Consider the following 20,794-nt stretch of genomic DNA (forward strand, 5'->3'; position numbering starts at 1 on the left):
CTCGGAAGCCAGGAGAGGTGTACACTGGTTGCCATCCGGGAACGGATTAAATTCAAACTAGTACTGCCCCGACCTACCTGTCACGGTATGTAGAGAAATACACCTCTACCTGCCCTCTGAGGTCATCCAACTCTCACCTACTCAAGATCCCACCCCCCCCCCCCAGTTCAACCGCCACTCCGCAGGGGGCAATAGCTCCCCGGTCATGGCAGCCAAACTTTGGAACAATCTGCCACTTACTCTCAGAAAAGAACAGGACTACTGGACCTTCTGCAGATACCTGAAGATGTGGCTGTTCAAATGACTATACCTCCACTAAGACTATTTTATCCCGCTCAGCCTGGCCCCACCCCCCCTTTTAACTTCTTCTCCATTGTCAAATGTAACTTCCATGCACCTCTTTTCAAGTAATGTAACCTGTAACCCAATGTAACAAATGTACCAAAATAATGCACCCCATTGAAATTAGCGCCAAGATACCGGTGGGTTTTGTGCACTGTTATAAATGTGTAAATAAATACATACATACTTGCATACATACATACATGACCAATGCTAGCCTATCCGCTGTTACTACACCTAACCATTTAGATTGACAATCAATTGGGTTGTTTGATTTTATTAATGGTGGATAGCTCGATGAACTGCTAGCCCATATTCTACCTTAGTCCAACACACACAGAGCCTCACAAGTTTTTGCATTCAAAAGATATTTCCTTTGTTGGAAGACAGAGGTTGAAGAGCAAGACTATATTCTCAGTACAGAGTGTCTTGCCCATTCCTTTAATAGCGTGAGGTCTCCCAGTGGTATTTGGAGCATTTCCGAAAATGTACATGAAATAAAAAATGTGCAAATTGAAAAAGCTGATAAAAGTAAGAGCCTTTGTAATGAATTTCTTGCATGTTGATTGATGGTTTAATTTTCACTTATATGATACCTGTTGCACACTCGTCCGCTTTCTTCCACTCCTCATACTCATCCCTCCTCCTGTGTATGTCTTGTTTCAGTCAAGTTTTGTCCTCGTCTGTAAGTGTACACGTATCCCCCTCCCCATAAAATCAAAAACTGTCATGATTAATGATTATGTATTCACGCTAGACTTTTATATCTCAATAGTTTTTATATTGTTATTTGTCTGTGTTCAAATCTGTTACAAGATATAACATGTTCCCTTTATTATGTCTTGTATGATCCGATTTAAATAAAAACCTTCCAACACACAAAAAAAAGTAAGAGTCTGGCTATAATACTGGGTTACTAATTGTACAGCCTGGTTAGAGACAGACGGCACATGTTGGTGCCGGGAAATGCATAAACTCTCTGGTGTATCGCTACATCCGTAATGGGGCAGCAAGAAGTACATATTGTAAGCATAGTAAATTCCTGCAATTTTTAAATGATGCGGTGTCCACAACGTGTGCTCACAGGCGTGAGGAAACTTCAGTTTATTGTCTACGTGTTTGCTGCCGGGGCACTCCGTTTCACTCGTCCCAAACTTGCTGATTATGCATGGGTGTGACTAGAGCACACTTGCTCGGATACAAGGCGGGATATTTTTGATAGTGTGCAACAGCTGGCTACATGGTGATGGTTTGGGAAATATAAAGTTCGTTGGTTCAACATCGATTCCAATTGTTTTAGGGTTAAGAATATATACATGAAATAAAAAAAAGGTGCAAATTAAAAAAGCTGATAAGAAAGCAGAAAAGTAGAAACAAAACAAATAAAGGAAAGAACCCCGTACTAAAGTATGCCAAAGAAGATATACGTACTTAGGAATGGACCCAATACAGGGAATGCTAGGATTATGTTGTTTTTTTTTGCACTGCCAAGTGTTAAGATGATTTCTTCAATTTGTGCACTTAAGGATGAACATATTAAAATGGTTTAGACCTCATATTGCATTGTAAATGCAATGTAACGTTTTCTAATTACATCAATAGTCAGAAATTGTGAATGATGCAGCAGGATACATGTTGGGAAACATGACCTTCATTGCGAGTTCCCTCGTTTATGCAATGGTAATTCATAATCTTCAACATCTGTTCCAATTAGTTCCTATGCGATTTTTGTTGGTCCTTAAAGCTCTTCGTGACATAGTCCTCTCATTTCTAAGCACTATCACAATAGGCGGTATTAACCATTATAATGGTACTCAACATACGGACCACAGAAGGAGGAAGGGGTGAATGGGCCTAGTCGGGATTTAAAGTTACACGTGCAGAAAGCACGTTAGGAGCATGGACAGATGTCCAGGCTAGGGGTTTATGTGCCAGCAGACCATGTCATTATGGATACATGTATCCCACCCATGCCGACTTTAGAAGACTACTTTATATGGCCCAACTCGTAGTGCCCATGTTCCCATTACAAGGATGGGCCTAAAAGTGCCAATAAGACAAGTGCTGATGGCTAAAAATCCAGGACAGAAACATATGTCCTAAATGGCAAGGCAAATCTGTGTGGCAGCTGCGAGGGAACCCTAATGAGCCGCAATTTAGGGGAAGGTCAGTGCGGTTGTGAGAACACACCACACTCCCAATCTAAAATTGTGCTATACAAAAACTCGAAAGCACGCAAACGAGCTGATGTTTTACGCTATGGCCTTTGGTGTGAATCCGGTCATGAATAACCTACCTGGTCTAGGAAATGTCTATTAAACGAGAATAGTAGGGTGTCGTGCAGTACTAGTGCCACAACACTAGACGAGAGCTAACATGTATGCGAGGGCGCGAGAGGGTCTCTGCAAGAAGGCGCACATTTAAACGTTCAGTGCGCCCATCTATCTACCCCCCTTCGCCCCCCCCCCCCCCCCCCCCCCCCGCGATGCTTCCAAAATGAACTCATGCTTATTCTTAGCTGCGTGTGAACGTTTTCCTGCCGGGGTACAATGTAAACTCTTCTCGGGGGCTTTTCTGAGCAGGCGCCCTGGACTGAATTCGGTTCATGGGAAGCGAGACACGGTCGCAGACAAAGTATCTCCTAAGCGACCGGGTGGAATGGCGCGGGGCGGCTCGCGGCAATTTGGTCAGGACTCGCCTTCAGCATGCAAGCAAGTATCGCCGAGCTACGTACGAGTCGATACAAAAGTACCCCGTCACCTCAGGTCAGCGTGACCCGGTGCGCATTTTGCACCTCGCCCAGGCAGAGGCCTGGCTGCTGCGGGGGTTGTAGAGTAATAGAACACAGTATTTTCACACGTTCAATCCGGAATCTTTTGTGGGTGTTAGTAAACGCCAAACAGCCAAGACGGGGCGTGCGCGTGCAGTGCACTGGAGCCGAGCGCTGTGTTTAACAACCTGAAGCGCGTGCTGACCTCGCGCTACGCTTTCCGCCGGCCTGACAACAGGAGCTCTCGTGAGTCTTCTTTACAATGACAGTGCTAGGCCTAATGCCGCTGCGCCAAGCCCCAAAGGGTTGCATACAAGTAAAAGGGCCGTACGTCACGCGATATTCTTTCCAGCATCCGCTGCTGAATTTCTTCGAACGAAAGGACGTTCTTAGTATGTTCGGTGGCTCAGGGGTGAACTCCAAAAATGCATGCGTCACCAGTGATTTAAAAAAGGTCCGTAACGAAAGGATTATATAGTCAAATGCAAGTCAGGGCAAAGGTGGCCACAGCCTCAGCCACGGTCATGCTACGGCTGGACAGACAGCGGCCTTTTGCTTAATCTACTAAGTGGTGGATGCCAGAAAACAAACAAACACACTCTCACACACACACCCTTCTATCCCATCCCCTTCCCTTCCCTTCCCTCCTCCTAGGATTTTGAAAGAGGGAACGTAGTCTTTTTGGAATTTGGGAGTAAAGGGGAATTATAGGAGTAACAAAAAGGTAGTTTCGATTCCAGACAGGAGCACTTTTTTTTATCAAGTAAAATAGGTTTGCAATTTTAAAACATGTAGTCATTCTATTGTTTATATTTAACACCCCCTGGATATCAAGAAACGCGTTTGCAAAGCTCCCGTTTGTGGTATTCGATGTGGGTGTCATGGATTTGAATTTATCAATGGAGAAGTGCAGGCAGCACCAGGGGGCAGACACCCATGTACTGGCCATATTAGTTTTTCTTAAAGGGGGAAGGGGGAGGGGTCGCTAAAGGGTGCATGCCTTCAGTCATAGCAGTAGCAACTCATCCATAAAGGGTGATGTGAAGCCTGTTTGCCACCCATTATGGAGGAGGCACTACTATGACAGCAAAAACAGGGAAACCTGTTCAGTTCCTCCACATGCATGACCAATGGGCCATACAAGGGCAGGCTGATTAGCAAACCTTGAATGGATCATCAGGCAAGCAGATTGGGAAACTGCAGGACCAAATGTACAGAGGTGCTTCTGCACATCCCTGCATATTAACAGAGCTAGGAGCAGCAGGTTCTGATGCTTTGGCTCACCACTTGTGTACTGGAACCAATAAGCTTGCCTTGCTTCTTTTTCCCCCGTCTATGTGGTTCTTATGAGAGGGAGGTGCTACTTCACATAATGCGGTGGAGACAAGTCTCCAGCTGAAGCAGATCAGGGAAGAAAAAGAAATAAAGTTGCGCATGTAGGTGTATGTATGCATGCATGCAGGCAAAGAGTTGTGCCCGTCTGCGTAAGTGTAGTGTGAATGTGGCGTATGGGTATGAATGAGAACACAGTTTGAATTGTCTGTATGGCTGCACATGTGAACAAGAGAGAAGATGAATGGGTGTGGTTCTGCATGTGTGAATGGGTATAAATGTGGGTGCACTGGAGCAGCCAGCATGGATCCATCTCCAGGGGCATAGCAGGTTTTTCAGGCCGTATATGGCCAAAGTTAACTTAATTTTTTTTACTTGCGGGTGGGGTGAGGGAGCGGCATTGGAGCAGCCAGCATGGATTACTTTTTGCAGTGGCATGGCAGGTTTTACTCGCATCATTGACAAAGCCAACATGATTAAATTGGAGGAGTTTTCTTGCAGTAGCATGGCATGTTTTATGGGCTAATTCAACATTAAGAGTGTGTTTGTGTGTCCATTTTGTCCTACAGTGGTCCATCTAGAATTCACATATTTTCTTACAGTGGCATGCCATGTTTTACTGTGATGAGCACAGCCGACATGATGAGTGTTATGTGTCCATACTACCCCAGATTGCTACAGTCAGTTTGACCATGTTTCTTGCAAAGGTACTGAATGTATACTGGCGTTCTGGGCAAAGCCAACAAAGGTATCCTGTTTGTTCATACTCCAATATATTTGCAGAGAGAGAGCTTGGACATGTCTTATATTATCAGAACTGGCATTAAGAGCAAATGCAGGTGTTGCTACCCACCAGGATCAGCTAACACCAGTGGAACACAGAAAAAAGATCTGGGCGCATCACAAATAATCATATATATTCAAGAGTATTTTCTACAAAACAGGGGCAGTAATAAGTACTGTCAATCAATGAAAACTTCATAACAAAATTACAAACATACCACAACCATTCAATCACTAAACCATGCACATACCTCATCAAAACAAACCACTTGATTAAACAATGAAATAATCAAGGAGCAGAACAAATTGTCATCAGTAATACACGTTTTGTAGGAGAAAATAGGTTCATATTAATTCTCCATATAGGCATCTTCTCCCCAATGGTCCAAAATCGATTGACCCAACATGGTTCGACGTATAAAATAATTTATAACATCATCAGGGGACCAAATGCTATAAAACAAAAACAGACAATTCTCTAAAATGACTACAATCGTGCTGTGTCTACCCATGAACATATTTACAAAACATTGTTTAATGCACAGCACCAAATTCATAAAGTGCTGATTAGTTCACCAATCAGGGGAAAATTAATTGGATTAAATGCACCCCGGCCAGGATATTGCCACAAAACAGCAGCCCTTCCACCAAGAGTCCACAGAACAGCCAGATACACAGTCCACCACGAGAGAAGCTCAGACCACCACGTGTGCCACCAGCAACCACCTGCAGTGCATTACCAACCAGACAGCCAAGTCCAAAATAACTTAATGTCAAGCGAACAGTTTCGCCAGCCAAAGAGCTCAAAAGAGGAGAGGAGTGCCGCAGTCTGAAAGCTTTTCCACACGTGTTCCTCAGTAGGGAGGGGGTTCCCTCAAGAGTTGAAGCTTACTCCCATGCATGGAGCTTTGAATGGGGATTCAGATGGTTATTCTAACTAGTCCACACCTAACAGACGGACAAGGTCTTCCCAACGTTACGTATGTGGAAAGCCTGCATTTGTAACGCTACTGCCGCTTACCCACATGAAGCCTGTTAGACCTGTACGAGTCCTCAATTGGGAAAAAGGTTGATTTTGTGCCTCAGAGCTGCCCGGCGAATCAATCTTTATTGAAATACAAATATGAGAGAGCACTAGAGCTCTGACCAGCAGATACATATGGTCAAAACTACCCCCACACCAGAGCACAGCAAATGTTGCAGTCTAAATCAGCCATGAGCACATTTGTGCAACTGGCCAAGCAGCTTTGAGGCATGGCGTCCACCAAACTTACCGGACCAATGTTATAGTTCGCTGACAGATGACGGAGTACGGAGCCGTGATTCTCCCCGCTCCACACCAATGCCTTCCTCCATGCTTATCCAAAATGAATCAGGTGATCTCGGGGCAGGGCTACTGAAGGCTTAAGTGCAAATAAAGTGTGCATCATTAGGGGAACCGACAGGGCAAAGTGTCTATCATAAAACAATAAATGTGACCATAAAAGCGGCAAGTGTACGCAGCTCACAATGTTCACCCATTAAGCACCAGAAGGTGAACACAAGTTATTATGTGGGAATACTGGCATACATTGGTGCCGCCAGGCCAAGTAGGGAAACAGCCATCATAACATTTCTTTGACACTGGACGAATACTGGCATTTACTGTGGGAAAAAGCTTCATGAAAAGATGTTGGAAAATTCTCCTGTAGCACTTGTTGGTGGCTTTGCAATACTGGATTTGTTCACGCGTTTCACTACAAAAACATATGTCGACTATGTGGAGTTTTACCCAATTTTTCACAGACAGTGCCCCCCCCCCCCCTCTCTCTGTGTGTGTAAAATGCACCATTTTAATCAATCATTTGTAAAGTGTTCACAGGTGGAGAATCCCCCATCCGAAGCACCCTTTTTAGTTTCCGGTTCCAACTCTATATACGCTCGGTCAATCCTGCATATTCATAGAAAATGTTGACACGCCTCATATCAAAACATGTCACCAGTCACCCCCGATTCACAATGTTAAAGAATGGCCCATTGAAGAGAGTTAAAGGCCTCTTCTTTAAGTACATATTCAGGGATGGAAATTGTTGGCGCCCTTTTGCTCCAGCTTGTAGCCTAGAAGTCCTTGGCTAGTTTTATACCAACAACTACCGTTCGGATACTGCGCATCTCAAAAGTACATTTTACTGTGATCTCAAAAATTAAATTCGACATTGAATGGCCATTGGATATGGAGCGGGGGTGGAATTGTACTCCCAACTTCGAAAAATAAGGAGTAAATACTCCCAAATCTTCTCTGAAGCATTGATATTACTAAATCCCAGGGTCAAGGATATGTATCAGGAAGCCCAGCTTTGACATTCCACCAAGCACTCTTAATCTGGAAGACCAGGAAACACTTCACAGGAGGGGCTTTAAGACAGCAGTCAAACATCACACCACGGCTTAAAAGAAAGCAGCAGGCAAACCTCGATTAAATATAGAACTATTGTCTGTGAATGTTAATGAAAGAGCAACGTGTGACACGCACCGTGTGAAAGCGAGCTTCCATTACCGACGTACACGGCTCCTCCGTGTACTATGTGCCTCGGGGGAGGGGAGGTGGGCGTCAGTCATCAAACACCTGTTCCTCTGGCTCAAAACAAAGATGGGTTGTGGCGTGCGCTCGCACACCAACTCGGTGCCCGAGAAATGGTAAACGTGCACACAGACCTTTAGCCTGTCTGCTGAACGCGGCTAAGGGATAGAACACCCGCACACAAAGTTAAAAAAAAGTACACCGAGCACCACAAAACTGTCAGATTGCATTAAAATGAGTCTCATTCATTTTGCTGGAGACATACGCTTTGGATCATGGCCATGGGTGCAGTGTGCCACGCCATGCCAGGCCAGCAGGAGATCAAGGAAGTGAAGTCCAAAGGGTACCCCCTCCCGCCTTTGAAGATGGATTACAGGCTTCCGCGCTCGAATGTATAATTAAGTGTCCCCTTGTTTGTACACTAGCATTATACAAGCGAGCATGTAGCCGTGCATCTCTGCTCTGCGGGTGTAGCCGTGCATCTCTGTGGGTGTACTCATTGTCTGGTGGGGAGCAGCCCAGGTGAATGCATCGCAATCACAACCCGAGAGTGGGCCCCTGCCGGCATACTTTAAAGTAAATGCTTCTTAGTCATAACTAAGAAAGAGAAAAATAATACCCTCCGAACAGTGACTGGACACCGGCTCCCATGATAGTTCTGTGCCACGATATGGAGCACATATGACCCTCAGAGAGGAGGACGTGGTGCCACTGGACCCTCCTCTTCAAGGAAAGGCGCCTCCTTAACACCTACGTCCACACGCTCTGCTGGGTGATCTGACCCCCGCTTTCCACAGCACCGAGACTGGGTGATCTGATCCAGGCCCCGGGCCGCATGAAATGCGGAACGATAGAGGGTCTGGGAGTTTAGGCGCGGGGTGGGGGGAAAACTGCGCGAAGCGTAGGGAGGGGCGTCCGAATGGCGCCACAAGAAACAAAGGCCCAGGAAGGGCAGGAAGCAGTACCTGGGCAGGTATGAAATATAACAACAGGAGGTCAGGGGGTAACCCGGCCGCCCCCAGGAAAGGACAAAAGGCCGGGGGGTATAAGTAAGCCTGGAAAAGGAGAGGCGGCACAAACCAGGTAAGAGCTCACCTCTCTTGGGTAGGCTCTTGGTACCTGGAGAAGGGAAAGGAAAAATGTTGCCACCCAACCCACCCTGCAAAAAGAAACGGAAGAGGTGGGGGTGTGCAGGCAGGAGCCAGGACGCCGAGTACTCCTTCGGTATACGGTACAAGATGGTGCAAAAGTGGAAGAAAGAACGCCGAGTACTCTTTCGGTAGACGGTCCAAGGGAAGAAGGAATAAGCAAGAGGAAAGAACGCCGAGTACTCTTTCGGTAGACGGTCCAAGGGAAGAAGGAATAAGCAAGAGGAAAGAACGCCGAGTACTCTTTCGGTACACGGTTCAAGAAACGTCGTAGGCGGCATGTGCCCAGGAACGAAGGCTCAGGGATAACAAAGACTCAGAAGGAGCCTTGAGCGGCTTCGGAACTGGACACAATGTGCCCAAAAGCATATGTATATGTAATGTTTTGTTATAATGGATTTTCTGTAAGAAAAATAAAATGCCTACGGCCTACAAATTTTCCATACACACAAAGTTGTCTGTAACTTATTATTAGTTAGTGTTCTGGTAAGAGCAGCAAGGTGAACCCACACTACTCAGCCTATGAACCCCGCTCTCCAAAAGCACTGAGACTGGGTGATCTGACCCCCACTCTACACAGCACTGAGACTGGGTGATCTGACCCCCGCTCTCCACAGCACCGAGACTGGGTGATTTGACCCCCGCTCTCCACAGCACTGAGACTGGGTGATTTGACCCCCGCTCTCCACAGCACTGAGACTGGGTGATTTGACCCCCGCTCTTTCCTGCCCTGGTTGCTTCTAGATCCCTTGCTAACAACTTGCCACTGCCCCCCACCCCCCCCAGTTCCTCACTCCTGTGTGTATATATATATATATATATATATATATATATATATATATATATATATATATATATATATATATGATATTTTATTTGTATCGCGCTCATTACACAGGTGTTTCAGAGCGTGACTAGGCAAGGGAGGGGAACAAGGGAGAACACAAACAATAACGATTTTACTAGGCCCAGTGACATTGAGAATGCGCAAGTGCATGGGATGGGGAAAAGGGAAAAAGTGCATGGAAGGGGGAGAGTGGAAAGTGCACAGCAGAGGAGAGTAGATAAATAATAAATACAAATAAAAAAATAGAAAGGAGGCAATAAACAGTGATAGTGCAGCCATAATGTGGCAAGTGCTGTGTTTATGGCGAAAGACTGGGTAAGTCTGATAAGTGCAGAAAAGAAGAAAATGGGGTGGGGGCTGTATGGGTACAGATACAGTCCATCCAGTGCAAGGGGTGGCCGGGAGGCAATGCTGGAGGGTGGCAGGGTGAGTAGGTACCTGGACCCAGAGGAAAGAGGATGGCCAGGTGCACAGTGCCAAGAGAGAGCGGGTCAGCAGGGGAGAGGGGGAGAGGGGGAGAGACGGCAGAAACAAAGAGGAAGGTCTTGAGGTGCTTCCCGAACCGGAGATGGTTCTCCTCAAGTTTTAGAGTGGTTGGGAGGCTGTTCCAGAGGGAGGCCCCAGCCGAAGATAGAGATCTACCCCTGGTTCGTTTCTTTGAAAAACGATTAACCCGGAGGGAGTTCGAGGTAGAGGAGCGACGAGGTCGAGAGGGGAGGTATTTGCAGAGGGATAGCTGAAGATATTTTGGACCCTGGCCTCACAAAGCCTTGTGGACAATGCAGAGGGTTTTGAATTTAATCCTTGCATCCACTAGGAGCCAATGGAGAGATTTCAGAGCTGGAGAGGTACGATCCCAGGGCTTGAGGCCAAGGACAAGTCTCGCAGTCCTGTTCTGGATAAGTTGCAGAGGGCGGAGAGTAGAGTAGAGGCAGGTAGATTTAGAAAGAGGCTGTTACAATAGTCCAACTTAGAGAGAACCAGAGCTTGAGAGACAGTGAGCTTCTGAGGGTAGGAGAGGAAAGGCAAGGTACCTCTGAGGAGGTGCAGTAGGAAGTTTGACTTTTTAGAGACCTAAAAATAAGAGATAACCTTTTTACCAAACTTTTTGAAAAACTTGAAACATACAAACTCCATTACGTTTTTGCATTCTCAAATTAACCATTTCGTGTTTTACTTCCCTTTTTTTTTATAAGCCTCGTTTCTCTGCTTCCCTCGCCGTGCTCGTCCCCCTATGATTGTGAAGCACTCCACTGCGTCCTGGGGCTAGGCCTGTGCTCAGTAAACTCCATGATAGGCGCCCCGAAACTACTTTGCTGGCAATCTGCTGCCCTGTAAAGGCATATTAACATACCAAGGCAGAGGGTGCCCCTTTCCAGGGGAACTGCATACTCAAGTTACAACATAAAATCAGATGTGCGCTTTACTTTAAACAACTGCGAAACGAGCAGCCATGCTGTGCACATGAACGCAGACAACAGGCCAGCCAACGGCACACTGCTGCTGAATACCTATTTCACCGCAAAATAGGGGGAAAGGTTCCGCTCTGCTACTTGCCAAAATGCTGTAATGTGCAAATCGGTTGTGGGCTCCAGAGATGGGGCCATGGGACAGTGTGCACCGTCACCAGATCACACGCGAACAGGCCTCGACTCAGCCGGCACACTGCACTGGCCCCCGAAACACGGCTTTCAAATGCACAATACAAGGCGGCGCCTAAACATATCAAGCGGCATTTTGTTGATGGGGGGCGTTGCAGGAAGCGCTGTGAGAGGTGGGCATCGGGAGGGACTTTTGTCCATCATCTTCAGAGGGAAACCTATTCCTGTACATCAGGGCGACGTAAGAAAGCCCTTGCACGCAGATCAGCAGTTGAGGAGGACGAGAGGGTGCCGACAAAAGCGGGGCGGGAGGCAGCAGTCAACGCAAGGGTGAGGGCGTTCACGAGAAACTGCCCCTCCGATGACGATTGGAGGTGAAGAGCTCCCCTCTGTAAATGTGCATGGAGCATGCCTCACACAAGGTGCACGGGTAGTACACTCGGATTGGTAAAGTGGCCCACTTCAGCCAACATCTCCACCATTCACAGGAGATGCAGATAATACCAGACACGTTGGTCACCGAAACTGTCACTACCGTACGTGCATAATCTGATTCTTATCATCAGAGCTAATGTAATAAAGGATTGGGGCCACCTGGAGCCAAGGTCAGACCGAGCATCGCTCCTATTCACAAAGGAGCGCAGGAGGGCCAGGCTGACCGGTCCATTGTGAAGGTGGCCGGAGGCCATGATGGCTGACTGTAAATAATGCGCACAAGAACCGGTGCCGCTAGGGAGAAGGAGATTTCAGGCATATGGGCTCCCATCCGTGTAAATATAAAAGCAGATGCAGTGCGAGGAAACCTACATTGAAATGGGACTTCACTTCCAGAAAAGTAACAGAGTGACAGGCGGTCGCAATGGGAAAGGAGGGACGTGGGCTTACAGAAGAGGCCGAATGCAGGGATCACCAGCCGAGCATAAGGAAGTGGCGGGGTTCTGACAAGTAGAAGTACCAGGCTATCGGATCTGGTGTGCGGGGGCAGAGAGGCAGGCCTGGAGGGAGGAGGGGACGGTATGCTGGCTTACACCAGGCTGACAAATCCTGGCTGAAAATCAAGGGACAGGTACGGCAGGCGGTGGCGGTGCTTACAGATGCCGTGCGCCCACAGAATAGGCGCAGACAGGGGGGGTTGAGTAATGTTTGCAAGCACCAGGCTGCCAGACTCAGCGGCAAGAGTACGGGCAGACATGCAGAGGGTGGGGGTGTATAGATCAGCGCTGTAGACTTAGCGTGTCCTATATTGGCACCGCCGTGATGCCAAGCAGCAGTCCAGAGTGAAAGGGCACAGTCATGCTTCTAGACGCCAAGCCCAGGCAGTCTGAAGTGACAGGCAAGAGGCGGCTATACTGTACAATCAGCGTGGAGAGAGAGGCCCACGGCGTAGTGGTACTTTCAGGTATAAGGGCTCGCATAGCGCTGGGATGGGAGTGGTCACGCTTTCAAACGCTAAGTTACCCATCATGTCCAATGCGACGGCACATGTGTGTGGCGGGCAGCATGTTTACAAGCACCAGACCCCCGTGTCCCTCTGAAAGGTAAGGTGCGCGGGGCGCAAACATAAGGTCTAGGCGAATCGCCAGCTATGGGGAACTGGCATGCAGGCTACACAGGGCGATGCGGGCACCGGAGAAAGAAGGCTGCTCGATCGACAGCAGACAGACAGGGGGCGGGGCAGAAGAAGAGGCGCGCGCACACACACACACACACACACACATGGTTGTGGAAGATGTAGCCAACGTGAATAAGCATGTGATCATAGCAGGCAGAGGCAAACAGTGCGCTAATGCCTGCAGGGGTAACCCAGGGAAGGGACTGGCCATCTGAGAAAGGATGAAAGGAAGAGCTATGGACGCAAAGGCAAGGCTACACCACGGAGATAAGCCGGCTTGGCACGCAGCACGGGGAGCCTGGGGCCCGCTGAGGCAGTGTCAGGCTAGGTACCTGTGATCCTTGCGCCCGGCGCTAGTGCAGGTTGAGTGGCATCCTTGCCAGGGAAGGTGCATTCACGGTCCCAAGTTCCTACTGCACTTTCCTCCCCGTTGCTGCTCCCAGGTGCCGGTGGTGTCCCAATCATGACACGGCCACAGATCCCAGCTCTACTGCCTCCGCCACGGCCAGCCGGCCCTGCCCCACGCCGCCAGACGCACAATAGCCAGCAGCGATGACAGGCTGAGCTCGCTCGCTCTCACCACCGCAGCAGCAGCAGCACCACCACTGGCTCTGCATCTCCAGCCGTGCTTTGCCCCCTCCCACTGCCGGCGCTCGGCTCCCGCTGGGGCGGGGACACCAGCAGCAGCAGCAGCAGCAGCAAGGGCAGCAGCCAGGCTGCCTGAACACTAGACCGCGCAGCCGCTGGGGAGAGGGCCATCTTAGGCGGAGGTGAACCCCCTCGTGTCCTATCCGAGCTACGGGGCGGCTACGCATGACATTTAGGGAACTGAGTGACCACACCCCCAAACGTAAGCTGTCAACCATCGCTTTCGTATGCGAGGCCTCGTGAGGCGACCTGGAGCAAAGCGCGTGACGGGTACAGAGGACGGGCCAAAGTCTGACACCCTCCGCATTAGCACCCGCGATGGGCTCTTGTAAGAGGGGTGGTCAGAAGGAACACCCGCAGAAATCGATGCAGGTGTGCGCTGTTTCCACTGAAGCAGGTGGTCCTGCTACCAGGGACCAGGGGCGGCTTAATATTTGTAGCGAGACTACTCATAAAAACGTCAAGCAAACGTGCACTCCCTTTGCATTAGGTCTGCGTGACGAGACGAGCCGCAGCGAAGGAAAGTGCCTGTATAAAGCCTGGCAGGCTCTCTCGCGCTTTATTCACTGCGGGCATCGCCAGGCGACCATCTTGAGAATGACTGCACGGTGTGTGGATGGAGCTCATTGGGCATAACCCTGTCTATGGAAACCGTGAAATTGGTACACAGCATTTGTGCCATATCATATGGCAACCTAAATTCATTATTTTATAGACAAATCGGAAAGGTGTGTTTAAGTATCCAAGCAAAGAGGCTGCTCACGAGTTTTATTGATTTTTGCCTCTTCTAAGGATGTGTCAAAGGCAGTTTTCGAAGAGCCACCCTCATTTCTTTCAAATACACCACACGTTTTATTTGTGACTTTGGATTACCTTACCAACTTTAAAAGCCTAATGAGGAAAGTTTCACTGGAACCACATGTGGCTATGTCAATAATGTCACATTCCTCTTAAGCCGCATATTTTGTGGCACTGCTTACCATTATTTCTTGAGCTGCAGGATTTGAGGTGGCAAGGTCTATTTTTAGGGATATTAAACCTAATGAAACTTTGGTGATGTCCTAGTGACATACAGGGAGTGGGATCACGTGCCTATAGAAGGGGTATTACCCAAATTGTTTGAACACAATTGTTCGAATGCCCAAATTGACTGAATTGCAAGGGTCAGAATGACTGTATATATATATATTCAGTAAAAAAAAGTTTTAAAAGGGACGTTATGGTTAAGTTGTGCTACTAAAAACCTATGAAATTCACTAAAAAAATCAATCTTTAACGGGACGTTATGGTTCGAAGTAAAACCAAAAAACCCTTGAAATTCGCCAGTTATGGTAATCTAAGCAACCGTAACTCGTGCCACCACTGTGCACTGCTAAGACTAACACCCAGGACATCAAAGATGACATCACAAATGTCATTGATGACATCACTGGTGACATCACATGTACATTTACTTTTCATGAAAACTCTGTAGAAGGTATTCTTATTATAAAGTTGACCAAAAAAGTGTCAAGGATCATTGGAATAAATAGCAAGTGCTAATTAGTGCATTAAGCAATGCGTTGATATAAATAGCATTCTATTATGAAGTTCAATCCAGTATACTAAGGTACTCATGTAGAAACATAGGCATTGTGTGCAGCATAAATGATGGAGGTGCAATATTCATAATCTTGCCATGTTGAACAATGAAATGATAACTGTTTTCTTATTAGAGTTTTGCGTACTGTGAAACATGTAATAAGTAGCTAATGAAACCCACTTACTGCATAATTGCATTATTACAGACAAAACACAAAGAGACAACAACACATACAAATATAAGTATATACAGGGAAAGTGAATTAAGCAAAAAAGCAGCAGTAGTAGCAGAAAGTGTTCATAACCTAACTGATTATCTTAATGCAGAGAAATGATTGCTCTGTTTCAAAGCTGCTACCTCCCTTATGTATATGTATTATATGATGTGATACGACCGTAAGGAAAATAGTGTGAGTACAATGTATACAAATATGAGCATATACATGGAAAGTATAGTAATAAAAAAACAACAAAACTATCAGGAAGTGCTGATAACCCTACTGATTATCTTCATGCACAGAAAGCATTGCTGTCTTTCAAGCTTGTGTCTTCCCCTATGTATATGTTTCATATGCTGTGAGTGGACCCTAAGGGAATTACTGTAAGAACATACTTGAAGGATAAGTCTTCAAATATAGTACCTTTTAAATTTTTAGTTCCTGACTGTTACTGAAGAAAACCAATTGGCCTACATATGTCAGTAAAGGAAAAAACGGGGAGCCAGACATGTGATGTCATCAGTCATGCCATCAATGACATTTGTGATGTCATCTTTGATGTCCTGGGTGTTAGTCTTCGCAGTGCACAATGGTGGTGTGAGTTACGGTTGCTTAGCTTACCATAACTGGCGATTTTCAGGGATTTTTCGGTTTTACTTGGAACCATAACGTCCCTTTAACAAAGTTTTTTTCTGAATTTCATAGGTTTTGTGGGATGTTTTTACCCATGCATCCAAGCCCTACAATAAAACTGTGCAGTACTGGCATGGAAAACATCATGATGGCCAGAACTCCCCAGAGAGTGCACAGGGAAAACATGAAGAATAGGCTGCCACCCATTTTTGCCTATGTTGTGAGCACAGGAGGGCACTGCCTAAAACCACCAGTGGGCTACACACACAGTAGCCTGAAACCATTGGGAATGGCAATGCTGATTGACAAAAAAAGCAACTCAGAACTGTGGGGAATTCATTTTCTTAATCCCAAAAATGGTTGCATTACCAGTACTCACCACTATCAGAAAGTCGGTGTTTTAAAACCACCAGACTTTTGTGTAAAACTGAACAAATGAAACAAAACCAGACCAAGGAAAGACTTGCTAAGAGGTGGATACAATGTAAAACTATATTCTGAAATGACTTGAAGGAAGTAATTATTTAATGTATATGTAATCATTGTCAGTTTGATTTGAATGTAGAAAACTGGGAACAAAAAGTGACATTTAGCTGAAACCTGGCTTAATGAAACTGGATTCTGCCTGACAACTACCCCCGACAGGAGTTGAAACCTGTTCAGCCACTCCCCTTGCCAAAAGGAGTTGTCACCTCTCTGATTAGATTAGGGGTGGAGCGGCTGGGGACTACAGGGAGTTGAACAAAGGCCTGTCCTGGACTCAGGCAAATGTTATATTGGGGGGCCGTAAAGTGGCTTCCTCTTAGGGGAAACTGGGAGGGGCAGTGCCTCTGCTAGCAGCTGAGCTTGGGGGAAGTGGATAAACCAGTTATTTCACCCTGTGATGTGGGAAGCCACATCCCTTTTTGACCAGGGCATAATTTTAAAAATATAGATAACTCATAGTGCGGACTTGTCAGAATTATATAAGTAATATCAATATTTTTGTGATTTTTCTGTAAACATTTTGAGAGGCGTTAGGACCCTGTGGTGTATTCTGGGGGGTTGCTAGCGGAAAATAGGGTCTCACTCCAAATGTCTGCATGTTAAAAATCTGACACTTCATCAATTAATGTCCATACTCCTTGCGCACATGTTTGTAATTTTGGGTAAATGTCCGATATTGCAAAACCAGTTAAAAAGCGCAAAATGTTGTCATTTTTGAATGCAAGCCCCCAGGAAGATCAGAGGCAGACAAGCATGGACTATAAGGAATATATAATGTGCACATGTAATTTCAACAAATTGTATATCTGGGAAGGATGTATTTGAATCAAATATAGATTTGTGGGAAAACTGACCAGGGGAGGATCCTCTGACCCACAAACAGACTTCATCATGCTGACAATCCATTTCCTTCCCCCAATCATGGGAGAGGGGAGAATTGGGCCAATGACAAGTAGAGAGGGGCAGGCTTAGCTAGGCCCAGGCACACACCCATTTTCAAAACACATAAAAAGAGACTGCTGGGGCAGGTAGAGACATTCAATTCCATTTGCTGCGGAGCATGCTGACCGACGACTTCACATCCACAGATCCTACACTTAGACTTCCAAGCTAAACAGAGACTACAGAACTTTGAACCAAGAAGGCCCACTGCAAGCAAAAGTATTTGTCAGCAGGCCTCAAAATCATTTGCAAACTATTCCACAGCCGGGCGAGCTGTCTGAATTCTTTTGCCAAGAACTCTTGCCAGTACCCAGAAAGCAGTGTTACATCCAGAATCCACTTGATCCGGACCGGAAAGCAGAGCAGTATCCAGAACCAGAGGCCAGAGATCCAGAGTGACCCAGACCGCTGTGAGCAGAACCAGGGAGCTGACCCAGATCACTGTGAAGTGCCGAGACCAGAACCGGAGTACAGTCCAAAACCTGACCAGATCCGTGGCGAGGCCTATTTCAAATTTATATTGTGAGTACCTAGCAGAACTTTGCAGAACCAATCTCTTAGTTAAAATAATCTAATCCAAACTATTTTAACCTAAGTAGAACTGTCTCCTAGAAATCGTGTCATCTGTCATTTTTAAAGCTGCACAACTGTCACCTGTCAATTCTGCAGCTGCAAGCTGTCACCTGTCATTTTGAGTTTTACTTTAAATCCGACAATTCACGCACTCGCGGATTTTGCTGCAATTTTCGATTTGGCCTGATTTCTTTACCTGTAAAAAAATAGCAGCTTTTTGCTTTCCTTTGCTAAAAATGTGTTTGCCTCTTAATAACCATCCCTGAAACATTGCTAAAGTGAGCCTGAGCTCATCCCAAGTATCTCTCACTCACCCTGAACCTCCTAAAGGGAATTAAAAGCATGTTCAGCATATTTCTCACTTCATTGCCACCACATTCAAAGCACCTGGGCCTGTGTTTTAAAACTCATACCTGTTTTCTCTAAGCTTGCTGGGGTGGGAATGGAATTTCGTATTGTCTTTGATTGCATTCCTGAGAACTGTGTGCTCCTCTTTCCATCTCCTTCCATTTCTTACATTGCATAGGGGAGGGGGGTGAATTGCCAGAGAAAAAGTGATTATCTTATCTTTTGCTAAAATCATATCAAGTATTTCTGTACTGCATTTTATTCCTCATTGCTTTTACCTTGAAATCATAAAAGTATTTTCGCTGCCTTATCCATCCTACACCAACTCTTCATTGATTATAAAGAAGTGTGGTAGTGTCAGATTACCCATTGTTTTTTTTTTTTTTTTTTTTTTTTTTTTTTTTTTTTTTTTTTTTTGATCAAACACTTTTATTGGTTTTATTACATCATACAAGAAAAAACAGTGACCCTGAAGGGTCCGACCATCAATAATAACATAAACAGTAAAGAGTGTATGGTCCGTTTTACAACATCTTGAGGACACATTGTCAGCGTTATGCACATTCTTGCTCTGCCATCACATGCTGGCCGTCGGCCTAGTTCCTACTAAAGAATTTCATACTGCATTCTCCCACTTTTCCCAGATTTTCCCCGCTTTCCTAGGACATCCCCTGGCCGCATATACCCTTCGCTCCATCGCAATGCATGCTTCCACATCATCCAACCACTGTGCGTGCACAGGGGTAACGCTCGAGCCCCACAGCCTGGCAATGTTGCGCTTAATCAGTGCCGTGGAGGTTGCAAATAATAGTCTATCGGAGCGAGACATTTCACCCTCTTCCTCCACTCCCAACAACATCAGCTTTGGATCTCTGAGCACAGTTCGACCCAAAACCTTACTGAGTGTGTCACAACAGTGCTGCCAGTATGTCGTGATGTGTGGGCAATCCCATATGATGTGAAAGAAGGTGCCCTCGTTTTGAAGGCATCGCAAGCAGTTTGGGTCTGTGGTCTTGCCCCATCTGTATAACGCTACCCGCGGGTAATATATTCTATGCAGGATTTTGAGTTGTACCAGGCGTAGCCTGGCCGAGATGGCCGTATCTCTTGGGTACATTAGGATCGTTATCCAATCTTCGGGCAATATCGCTCCCACATCCCTCTCCCACTTAGACTTTAGGCTTGAAAGCTCCGGCGTGGCAAACGAGGTGAGGACATTGTACATTACTGAGGTAATTTTGACATCTATGCTCTCCAGAACCAGGTTTCTTTCTATGGGGGTGCAGTCCGCCATATCTCGTAGTGCAGGTAAATGCTGTTGTAAAGCATGACACAATTGCACATGCCGATATCGGTCTGTGGCGGGCAGATTAAAATCCTCCACTAACCTCTCAAATGTCACCGGACTCCCCTCCCGGAACACATCTCCTACTTTGGAAATTCCCGCAGCCACCCAGTTCCGCCATTTTGGAAGTTTGCCCAGTTCCGGGATATTTTTGTTCGCCCACAGTGGCTGTACTGGTGTGGTTCTCCCCTCCCAGTGTATGTGCTTGTGTGCCTCTTCCCAGACTAGCGTTCGGTGATTAGCCATTGTTTTGTTACTACTGCTGTTAGTTTTCCGGTATAGGGATTCTAATGGGGTTGTGCTGGTCCCATCGAGAGTATCGAATTTTATGTGGGGTAGCGAGGAATCGCCGTGTAGGAGGTCGTTTATCACCGCCATTTGACTCGCCCAATAGTATGTCTGTATACGCGGCAATCCTATGCCTCCCTCCCAGATGGAGCGCTGCAGGATGTGGAGCGCCAGTCTTGGGTGTCCGTTATTCCACAGGAGTTTCCGAAGGATCCTGTCAATTCTGTGAAACTCTTGTCTGGGGATGTGTAGCGGGGCATTTTGGAGTATATACAGGAATCTAGGTAACGCCAACATCTTGAATAACGCTGCTCTCCCTAATAGGGTCAGTGGAAGGGCGTTCCAGTGTTTGACGTCATCCGCAAGGCGATTAGTGACCGGGTGGAGATTCTTCTCAACATACTCGGCCAGATTCGTCGTTATCTGTACCCCTAGATAGCGGAATTGGTCAACTTCTAAGCGAAATGGGCAGTCCCGTAGTTCAGCGCTGTCCACCTCTCTCATTGGGAATAGTGTGGACTTCGACCAGTTCACCTTCAACCCACTAAAGGATTCATAATCCTTCAATATACCAATCACCACTGGGCACGAGACTATGGGGTCCGCTAGATACAAAAGCAGATCATCCGCATACAGCGAGACCCTATCCTCCCAATTTTCTGTCCACCGGAAGCCCTTCCATAGTCGAGATTCACGTAATAGAATTGCCAGTGGCTCTATGGCCAGCGCAAAGAGCA

At 46.6% G+C, this 20,794-nt stretch overlaps 1 protein-coding gene across 4 annotated transcripts in view; it reads right to left on the bottom strand.

The window, feature by feature from the left end:
- MGAT5 (alpha-1,6-mannosylglycoprotein 6-beta-N-acetylglucosaminyltransferase) overlaps window positions 1–13,688 on the bottom strand; it is a 1,044,542-nt gene extending 1,030,854 nt beyond the window's left edge. For all 4 annotated transcript variants that reach the window (XM_069616573.1, XM_069616570.1, XM_069616572.1 and 1 more), the window contains exon 1: window positions 13,328–13,688. The gene's annotated coding sequence lies outside the window, so the exon portion shown is untranslated. The remainder of the gene's footprint in view (window positions 1–13,327) is intronic.
- Between the last annotated feature and the right edge of the window lie 7,106 nt (window positions 13,689–20,794).

Source organism: Ambystoma mexicanum, chromosome 9 (assembly GCF_040938575.1).
Source record: "Ambystoma mexicanum isolate Mex_15411 chromosome 9, UKY_AmexF1_1, whole genome shotgun sequence".
Lineage (NCBI taxonomy): Eukaryota > Metazoa > Chordata > Amphibia > Caudata > Ambystomatidae > Ambystoma > Ambystoma mexicanum.